Source organism: Pan troglodytes, chromosome 18, assembly GCF_028858775.2.
Source record: "Pan troglodytes isolate AG18354 chromosome 18, NHGRI_mPanTro3-v2.0_pri, whole genome shotgun sequence".
In the NCBI taxonomy this organism is placed as follows: Eukaryota; Metazoa; Chordata; class Mammalia; order Primates; family Hominidae; genus Pan; species Pan troglodytes.
Window position 1 is genome coordinate 80342046 of NC_072416.2, and position 10735 is coordinate 80352780.

A 10735-nucleotide genomic window follows, 5' to 3' on the forward strand; every position below is an offset into this window, starting at 1 on the left:
GCTCTCACCTTCCTATATCCCTCTACTACTCTAAGAATATGACTCCCACCATTAAAAAACAGAAAGCCAATATTTTTCTTATAAGGACAGTTACATGTCTTTAAGTTTTGTTATTTTATTTATTATTTATAGTAAGTTTTTTTTTTAATTCTTCTTTTATTAGTTGTGCTGGGAAGGCTTGTTTGTTCTGTGGCTACTGGAGAGCTCCACATAAGCCGAATTCAAGCCATGCAGGTGCTCACAGCTTTTGGAGAAGGATACCATCACATATACCTGGACACAAATCATCCCGGCACATTCCGGTGGTACCCAGGCACTGCTGACCCTAACAATGAGACATTTTCTCTGTTTTACACAGCAGCAGGGGCTGAAAAAAACTCTGCAAATCCAATGTACTGTTTTAAAGAAAACTAAATTTATGAAAATGATCTCTAGGGGAAGTTGTACGGTGGAGTGGAAAGAGCATAATCTTTAGAAATAGAAAGACTTGAATTTGAATCTTGGTTCTAGGATTTCTAGCCATGAAAGCCTGTAGTAAGTTTCGCAGACTTAAAAATGCATTTTGTCTTTCGGAGAATTTTTTTCCTGTTACAACTTTAAAATAGAAACAAAAAACTGTTCTCCTGGATTACGACTTGTATGCTGAGAATATGCCTGAAAAATCAAAGGCAGGTGCATTAAACCTTGCATACTCACCAGATGGCGTAGGTTGATGGAAAGTGAATTCTTAATCCTGATGCTGATGTTGAAGACTCCTTTATCCCACTGGTGTTCTTACCATAGTTAGAAATTGCTGGCCTAAAGAGCATGGACAAACCAGGGCAAGGGTTTTCGTGACAAAAGTGAATAATTAGGAATCAAAGTTCTCTTTTTAAAGCCCTGTAAGTTATTAAGGAATTCTTACGTTTGTAGATATTTTGTTAGCAATGATGTGATAAAGTGGAAAAGAATCCAATTAGATATTAGATTCATTTGATTAAAAAAGATTAGTTTCCAAACTATGATATATATGTGTGTGTGTGTATATATATATATATAAAGAAATGTACAAATTAGAAAAATGAAAGTCTCACCTACTTCATTCCCCCAACTCCCATTCCTTAGAGGCAACTTCCATTAAATCTTCTGGCTTCAAAAATTTACACTAAAAGAATGCTCTTTAAGTGAACTTTTTTTTCTGTTGAATTGTTTTAAGAAAAGTATCTGTTTCTTACAGTAAGAAGGCGCTGCAAAGTGCTATAATTGTTTTTCCTTCTTAAATATACCTACAAACAATTGTTTTGTTATATTAATATTTCTCTGCTGAGTAACATTTCGCCAAGACTTAACTACCACCATTGGATGGCAGCCTAAATTGTGACCCCTGAGGAAGTGAATTCATCCTTGACAATAGGTTCCATAAAATCCATCTTACAAGTGACAGTTTTGCACAGATGTTTTTAAATGAAGTGTTGAATAAATGGTTCCTCTTGTTTCTAGCAAGCATGAGAGTGAGAGAGCGAGTGAGCAAAAGAAATGACTAGTGACCAGTTGAGAAAGTCCTGTCTTCCATTGAGCCGTTTCACTCCTGCCCATCTACTCTCAACTGCTCAAGAGCCGCTGAACCCTCTGAACACTGTGAGGATCAGATGAGACAACGTGTGTGAAAACACCTTACAAATACAAAGCTGTGAAGATGTAAAGGATGGTTATTACAGAATGGAGGTAGATTGCTTCTATAGTCTCTTTTATTGGCATGGTGGATTTTTAATGGAGTAGCCTGTATGAATTAACTACCACAAACTAAGATCTGTACTATTGGACATTTTTATTTTCTTTAAATCCACTTAAAGTTAAATCTAACATCTAATTATACTTATGGGCTGGCAGAAATTAAATTTAAATATTTATTAGTGATGTCCTGCCCCAAGCATAGTCCAAGGGTTCAGGGTCTTAAATGATGCCAAATCATAGGTGAAGATCTCCTTGTCATTGATCATGAATTATGTCCTTATCTCACTGATAATGCAGAGATATCCATTTTCCATTCATCTTAATCTTTTTAGATTCTGCTTCTCCCTTGCTTCCAGTCCATGTTCGGTGTCACAAATCTTCGAGAGGACTGGAAGTCTAGCATCCAACATTACTGGGTGCACAATACAGACACTGTTTGCCTTGTAAGATTCTTTGTCTCACTGGATCTTCCGAACTCTGACCTCTACCCATTATTGAAAAAACTTATTCTTCCCTTTTGCTGCCCTAGAAAGTACTGTCTCTCCTGTCTGCCTCTGGGCATCAGGGACATACCTCTTCAGTGTGTGTAGACTTTTACAAAAGCCAAGAGGAGCTATAGGATTCAGGCAGTTCCCCTCTATGTCCTATAAACCTCCTCTCCTGCCCCAGAGATAAGACGTACAAAGTGCCTGGCCACCTTCCTGGAAGTGTTGAGGTGTGCATAGAGTAAAACATGAAACTCAAAACATTATTCTGCTCCAGTGGCATAACGAAGAACTTCTCTTGGCTTCAGCCTGGCAAAATTTTGGTGAGCACGCTCCAGGTTGTATGTGTCCTCCTAGCTGGGTGAACAGAACACTCCATGTGATCTTCTTGATTTCTTGACCGTACCTAGACTAAACAACTGTTTTTGTTTTTTCATCTAGCTGCAATAATTCCAGTGTAAGAGGAAAAGGAAAATACTTCATTAACTCTAAAAAAATAATTATAATAGTTTATAATTTGCATTTGTCGATAAATAGCTCCCTTAACATTGGTGAAATACAATAACCAGCTTCTATGGTTTCGCTATTGCATTTGAATTTTTATAGCATCATTCAAACTATAAGAAAGCTGAGTTGTATTTGGTTTGTGCTGCTTAGGGGATGTGTGTTAGGAATGATTAGTCTTGTAGATTAAATTATTATCTAACCAGTCAGGAGGAATTAATTGCTGTGGTTTAAAGATATGGCTATTTGGCATTTAGTAGATCAGTTTTAAGGAGGGAAACTGTTAAATCTTTTTGCTATGGAAAATTTCAAAAATATTCAAAAGTACAAAGAAGAGAATAGTTTAATCCCTTCATGGTCATCAGCCAGCTTAATTATCGATTTATGGCCAATCTTGTTTTATTTATGTTTCCAAGTTTTCCTCTTTCCATCCCTCTTTCAGTTTGAAGCTAATCCTAGGCATCGTGTAATTTATCTGTAAATATTCCAGTAGATATCTCTAAAAGGTAAGGGCTTAAAACAAAACATAATCCCAATGCCATCATCACACTTAAAAGCTAAGCAACAATGAAAGAACACTTTTTAATGATCCTTCTGTTTTCATCATTTATCTTACCATTTATCTCCTTATCATTTAAAATTTAATATTAGATTATGTCAACAGCAGAAATCTACACCTACTAACATATTATGAAAGATATGCAGGATACGTTAAGTGAAAGAGGAAGTAGCAATAAATTCTATAACATGGTTTATTTCTATTTTAAAAATTATAAAAATGAGGCTGGGCACGGTGGCTCACGCCTGTAATCCCAGCACTTTGGGAGGCCGAGGCGGGTGGATCATGAGGTCAGGAGATCGAGACCATCCTGGCTAACACAGTGAAACCCTGTCTCTACTAAAAATACAGAAAATTAGCTGGGCGTGGTGGCGGGCGCCTGTAGTCCCAGCTACTGTGGTGGCTGAGGCAGGAGAATGATGTGAATCTGGGAGGCAGAACTTGCAGTGAGTGGAGATTGGGCCACTGCACTCCAGCCTGGGCGACAGAGTGAGACTCTGTCTGAAAAAAAAAAAAATTATAAAAATGATATCTATATTTGTTTAAACTTGTAAAAGGTTGGAAGCATATATCGCAAATCAAGAACTCTGGTATTTAAAGTAATGATTACAATTGATATTGTGAGTAGGGAAGGGACTCTCACTTTAAAACCTGCATTAACAAAATCTTTTTCTAAATATATATATATATATATATTTTTTTTTTTTTTTGAAATATATTACTTGTTTTTTTTTTGAGACAGAATCTCACTCTGTTGCCCAGGCTAGAGTGCAGTGATGCAATCTTAGCTCACTGCTATAAAAACTCAAATGCAATAATGAAACCATAGAAGCTATGGAAGTATTTCACTCACTGCAACCTCTGCCTCCCGGGTTCAAGCAATTCTTGTGCTTCAGCCTCTGAGTAGCTGGGATTATAGGCCTGCACCATCACACCTGACTAATTTTTTGTATTTTTAGTAGAGATGGGGTTTCGCCACGTTGGCCAGGCTGGTCTCGAACTCCTGGCCTCCAGTGATCCGCCGAACTCATCATCCGGGATTACAGGCATGGGCCACTGTGCCTGGCTGAAAATGTATATTACTTTCCGAATTAAATTTTCAAAGGAGAATTCATGAAAGGAAGAACTTGCATATATTTTGTTAAAATGTGAAATGAGAGACATTCTCAGGGCAGGGTGTGCTATCCAAATATTGTCCCTCAGTTGGATGATCTTACTCTTGGGTTAATAGGAGTAGCAGCTGGCATGTATAGCTTGCTGGCCATGTGCCAGGCACTGGGATAAGTGCTTTCAAGCTGGTGATTTATTTGTCACCACAACCCTTTGAAGTAAGTATTGTTATTATTCCCATTTCACAGATTAAGAAACATGATCTACTGAAATCCCAGTGCTTGGCTTGGAAGGCTAAGATAGGAGGATTGCTTGAGGCCAGGAATTCAAGACCAGCCCAGGTAACACAGTGAGAACTCATCACTACAATAAAAAAATAAAAAAAAATAATAAAAAAATAGCAGGTGTGGTGGTGCATGCCAGTAGTCCCAGCTGCTTGGAGGTTGAAATGGGAGGATTATTTGAGCCCAGGAATTTGAGGCTGCAGTGAGCTATGATTGAGTCACTGCACTACATCCTGGGGTGACAGAATAAGACCCTGTATCTAAAACGAAAAAAGAAAAGAAAAGGAAATAAAAGAAACATGATCTAGAGCAGAGAAATTACTTGCCAGAGGTTTGGAAGAGTCTGACCCAGGCTTGGTCCTGAGCTGGTGGGACTCCCTGGCCATTGCTCCACTCACTTCATTGATCATTCTGCTTCCCTGGGTTCTGAAGTCTCAATATTACCAAATGAATTTTGTTATTTCAATTCATACTTGTTTGCCTCTTTTGTTGCTGAATTGCCATATTATCCTTATTTTATTATGAACTCAATGGCTCAGACAAGACAGAGTAGCAATTCCTCCCATTTTATCCCTTTTCCATAGTATCTGATTGGCCTGAAAGATGAAAGGGAGAAACAACACAAAAGGAACTTCATGCCTTTTCTGATTTAGGAAACATTTACATGACAAGCAGATGGTTCTTGTCATCAATGGCTTTTTGTATTGTGCCTCAGCTGCCTAAAGTTTTTTGTCAGTGGAAAATGTCATAAACTTCCTTTTAATTTATCTATTCCATAAACCTAGGACAAAGACATAGCAAGTATATGGGAATAGAAGTGCACAGCACTTTTATTTGGAATACATTTCACATTATAGATGTAAACAAGCTGTTGCTATCTTTTTAAGCAAGTTGTTATGGATTAGCCCTTGCATACTGTAGCAAATTTATTTTTCACAACTTGACCTTAGCGTCCACAATGCTTTGGAACCTTTTGGTCATCTTTTGTTCAGGAATAACAAATTAACTTTATTATGTAATATAAGAAGAATGGGATTGCAAAACAAAATCCACAAAACGATATGTCCACATACACACAAACACATATTATGAGACATGAGTTATTTGCATAGTCACACTATTATTTCCCTTATCTATTGGAGATAATTGAGATATTACTGTACACCCAAAAGGGAACTGTCTATACCCCAAAGAAGATTGATCGTTAACAGAAAGTTTGCTGATTTTTATATTCCAGTGATTGTTTCAGAATAAAATGTTTCTTCTATCTTTTGCACTTCTGTGCCATAGCCATTCCACCAGGGGCCACAGGGACTGGGTTGAGAAAACACCTCTGACCAGGACACTTTCCAGAACTTAGACCACTCAATGACGCTCTTGACACATAGTGAGAAAGTACATCAAGGATGAACTTCTTCACAGACTGTAGGAAGATATTGCACAATCCTGCATGTATCCTTAACATAAGATTAGATACTTTAGTCATTTAGATTACAAATTTCACTCTTCAGATAAGCTGAATGGCGGGCCCTTCTAGTGAGTAGTTAGTTCACAGTGTTTGGAGAAAAAAATTTAATATTAATTCTTCTGCAAATGTACAGATCTCTATGCCTCAGTTTGGGTATAGCCAAAGAGGATATTTTGAGAAATCCTATGAATACTCATAATTATGTTTGGTGAGATTTTTCAAAATACCTTAATTCTGACTTTTTAGGAGGCTCAGAGAGATGAAAGAATTTTTGCTCTGAGAGGAAAGAATTTTCCATTGTTTATTGTCATGAAACATTATGGTGTGCTTTAAAAAATATTTGGTTAATTCAGGAGCCATAGTGTAGGAAATTCAGTTCTGTAGCCTACCTTCTAGGTGGGTCTCCCGCCAGTGTCTGGGATACCTTATGAATTTAGGTCTCATAAACTAATATTTTCCCTCCAAGGGGATGTATTTTTTCTGTGACTTATATGTCATGGTTGGCTTTTTCGTTCTTCCTTCTGATGAATTACCTTGCAGTTGTTGTTACTTAGAAAGTCTAGAGGTGGGTGTTCAGTTGTGTCATAAATGTAATCTTTTTTTTTTTTTTTCTTTTGAGACGGAGTTTCAGTCTTGTTGCCCAAGCTGGAGTGCAATGGCATGATCTCGGCTCACCGCAACCTCTGCCTCCCAGGTTCAAGCGATTCTCCTGCCACAGCCTCCCTAGTAGCTGGGATTACGGGCATGTGCCACCACGCCTGGCTAATTTTGTATTTTTAGTAGAGACGAGGTTTCTCCATGTTGGTCAGGCTGGTCTCGCACTCCCGACCTCAGGTGATCCGCCTGCCTCAGCCTCCCAAAGTGCTGGGATTACGGGCGTGAGCCACCGTGCCTGGCTCATAAATGTAATCTTAATATAAACCATATGGCAGAGGAGATTGTCTGTAAGGTCATGGCTTTCATGACATTTTTAGTGTTAGGGCTGGAAATGTTCTCCAATATCTTAAATTCTTAATTCATTAGAAAACTGTAACCACCCCCACCCCCCACCAATTTAAGCAGCTAGTGCCAATTCCAGAACTAGAGAGGTGGTATTGTACCACAATTACGTGCTTTGGCTCTGAAGTCATGTGGTCTGGGTTTGAATCTTGCCTCTGCCACTTACTAACTGTGTAAGCCTGTGCAACTGACCCTGTGCCCCAGTTTTGTGCTTCAGTCTGAAAATGGGATAATCATAGTACCTCGTTTACAGAGTTATTGGGAGAATTAAAGAAACGAATACGGGTTAAACACTTAGCACAGTGCCTGGTACATAGTGAGTACTCTATAAATGCTATCAGAATTAGAATTCCGTTTCCTGCCTCTCAGTTGATTGCTTTATTGTTACGCCACATTGTCTTTCCCGACTTCCCTTAAACGGAGTAAAATATTTCAATAGTATTATTTCTCATTGGAATTGATTAAATATTTTAGAAAAGAGCACACAGTTAACAAATATCATTGTAGCCATTTTTTCTATATGGGAGATGGTGATATGATAAATGAAAATTTAGAATGAAATGAAAAATGAAACAATGTATATCTGAATATATTCAGGTAATGTTATACAATACATTACTTTTTAATACAGCCATGTTCCCTAATTTGCATAACAATTGACCACTTTAGTAGCCCATTAGATAAATTGAGCCCAATTAACCAATTTAAGCTTATTACAAATGCACGTCTGTAATGTGAAACTGTTACTGGAAACTCATTGGAAGTCAAATTTCCAGTAAAAGGAACCCTTGATTTTTCAATAAAAGAGGAAATATCTATTTTGGGTCCATGTAGATGATATGGATTTAGCAATGATTTGTGCTTCAATTATAATCACTTACTGCCTTTTAAAGAGAGATTCATGTCTTTCCAGCTCTCTATGAAGATATATTGCTATAACAACAATGACTAATCTTAGATACATGATACTGTCCACCTGTTAAACTGTGTCAACTCTATGAATTGAGCCATAGCATAGTGAGTTAAGCTCTGATCTATTTCTATTAGGTATATGTGGTTGATACTTCAGGCTGTCTACCCCATTGTCATTCTCACCAGCCTTATTTGTTACTGGTAGAATTCTAAATTTTCTCAAATATTGTGTAGTAATGTGTTTTAGGGGAAGTTAGGGTTTCCATCAGCCTTGAGAGGAGGTGAATATTGAATAGTCTAAATCAGACATTCTAATTCTAATTATTACCCTTCTGATGATTGATTTAGACATGGGTTTGTGATATAATTTTGTCCAAAAAGTATTGAGGGGGAGTCTTTGGCTTATGCGTATGGTGCTTCTGTGTAAAATTTACACTTAGAAGCAAATGTTTCGGCCTCTGACGATTGTCATCCTTATATGATGCCTGGAATTGCAGAAGCCATCTTAAGGATCTTGAAGAAAACCAGTCTCAGAGGGCAAGTCAACATGCTTAGGTTGGAAGAGTAGTAACTTGTAAAGAAGGTTTCTTTTGACATCAGTGAATTACCAAGTGAACTCACCATGGAGCCACTCTAGCTCTGGACTTCCTGCTTTGTGATATCATAAAAGTCATTATTTAAGCTAATTCTAGTTTGTCTTCTTTTATTTCCAACAGAAAACACACTAACCAAAACCATGTAAAATCACTTCATTATAATTCTGGTTTTTCTTTGTTCTTTGATCATAGTTGTCAGAATGAGCTGGTGATGCTGATAGGATCAGGCATAGCATCGCCCTTGTCTCTCGTGTTTTCACTTGACATTTCCCACTATTTCAATATTTGTAAATATTTAAACTTATGTTAACCGGTGACATTTCTTTATTCTTGAGTTAGCATTTTAGGTACAATCTTATAAATATTAAATAATAAAATTAATCTCGTAGGATTCCTTTTGTGTTGCAGTTTCCTTTGCCCCTACTAAGCTCCTTGGATACAATCATTTTTTAGCACAGCTCACTTAAGGGTATCAACTTGAATGAGGGTTACCTCAGTGAGCACAAGGAATGAGGTAAACCTTTTGTTACATTGACACAACCATCTCCTTTGAGCTGACGTACTGTTTTTCTAACATGAATGCTTAATTTAGATTTCTTAAAATTAAGTTTTCTGTTTTTTTTAAGGTGATGAGCACAGAATCATGCAATAGCAGCTGTGGATTAAGAAGCGTGAACAGGGCCGGGTGCGGTGGCTCACGCCTGTAATCCCAGCAGTTTAGGAGGCCAAGGCGGGCAGATCACCTGGTCAGGAGATCGAGACTATCCTGGCTAACACGGTGAAATCCTGTCTCTACTAAAAATACAAAAAATTAGCCAGGTGTGGTGGCGGGCGCCTGTAGTCCCAGCTAATCGGGAGGCTGAGGCAGGAGAATGGTGTGAACCCAGGGGGCAGAGCTTGCAGTGAGCCGAGATCGCACCACTGCACTCCAGCCTGGGCGACAGAGCGAGACTCCGTCTCAAAAAAAAAAAAAAGAAGAAGAGTGAACATACGTGAATTGAGATTGGTGTTGTGTTAAATGAAACAAAGAAACAATTTGACATATATGTAATATATTTTTTCGGCTGGATGAATGATTACTATACATAGATGTTAATTGATTCATGTAAATCACCAGGGTTACAGTTTATGGGAGCCTTTTAAAAATAAGTGCAATTACATAATGACCAAGTCTGTAGGGAGGTCTTACCGCCTTTAGAAAGTCATCCTCCCTTTCATTCCTGAATAAGTCACTGCATTTTGGCTACTATTATTTTACCTGTCCGTACCATGTATAGTTACTGATATGGTTTGGGTCTGTGTCCCTGCCCAAATCTCATGTCAAATTATAATTCCCAGAGTTGGAAGTGGGGCCTGGTGGGAGGTGATTGGATCGTTGGGGCAGATTTCCCCTTTGGTGCTGTTCTCATGATAGTGAGAGAGTTATCATGAGATTTGATCATTTAAAAGAGTGTAGCACCTCCCTCCTGTCTCTCTTCCTTCTGCTCCAACCATATAAGATGTATTTGCTTCCCCTTCATCTTTGCCATGATTGTAAGTTTCCTGAGGCCTCCCCAGCCATGCTTCTTGTATAGCCTGCTTAACTGTGAGCCAATGAAACTTCTTTTCTTTGTGAATTATTTAGTTTCAGGTGTTTCTTTATAGTGATTTGAGAAAAGACTAATACAGTTACTGACAGAATAGTATCCCCTTTCACTATGTGAGTAACTCTTCTTTAAATGTTGTGGTTTCATCAAGAGATTTATCTTCTGACCCACTAAGGACCAAACCATGAATGTAGGGAATGGGGTTTCATTTAAAGGCGGCACTGTGAAGTCAGGTATTTCTGTCAGTCCTTCTGTCAGCACTTTAGGCAAAGCAAATTGGAAGTGAACTGAACAGATGGGGCCTGTTAAGAGAGACCCTTAGGAAGGTCTCCAGGTGGGGCCGCAATCCTTAACATTGCCATATAGCAAATTCTTCTTCTCTTGGTAATAAATAGACTAGCAGACCATGATTATTTTTCTTAATCAAAGAACCAAACTCCTAAGCCTTTTTTTAATAGACAGCCTGCTTTATATCTACACTGATGAAGAAAATAAGAAATATCTAATAAAGCTTAAGAT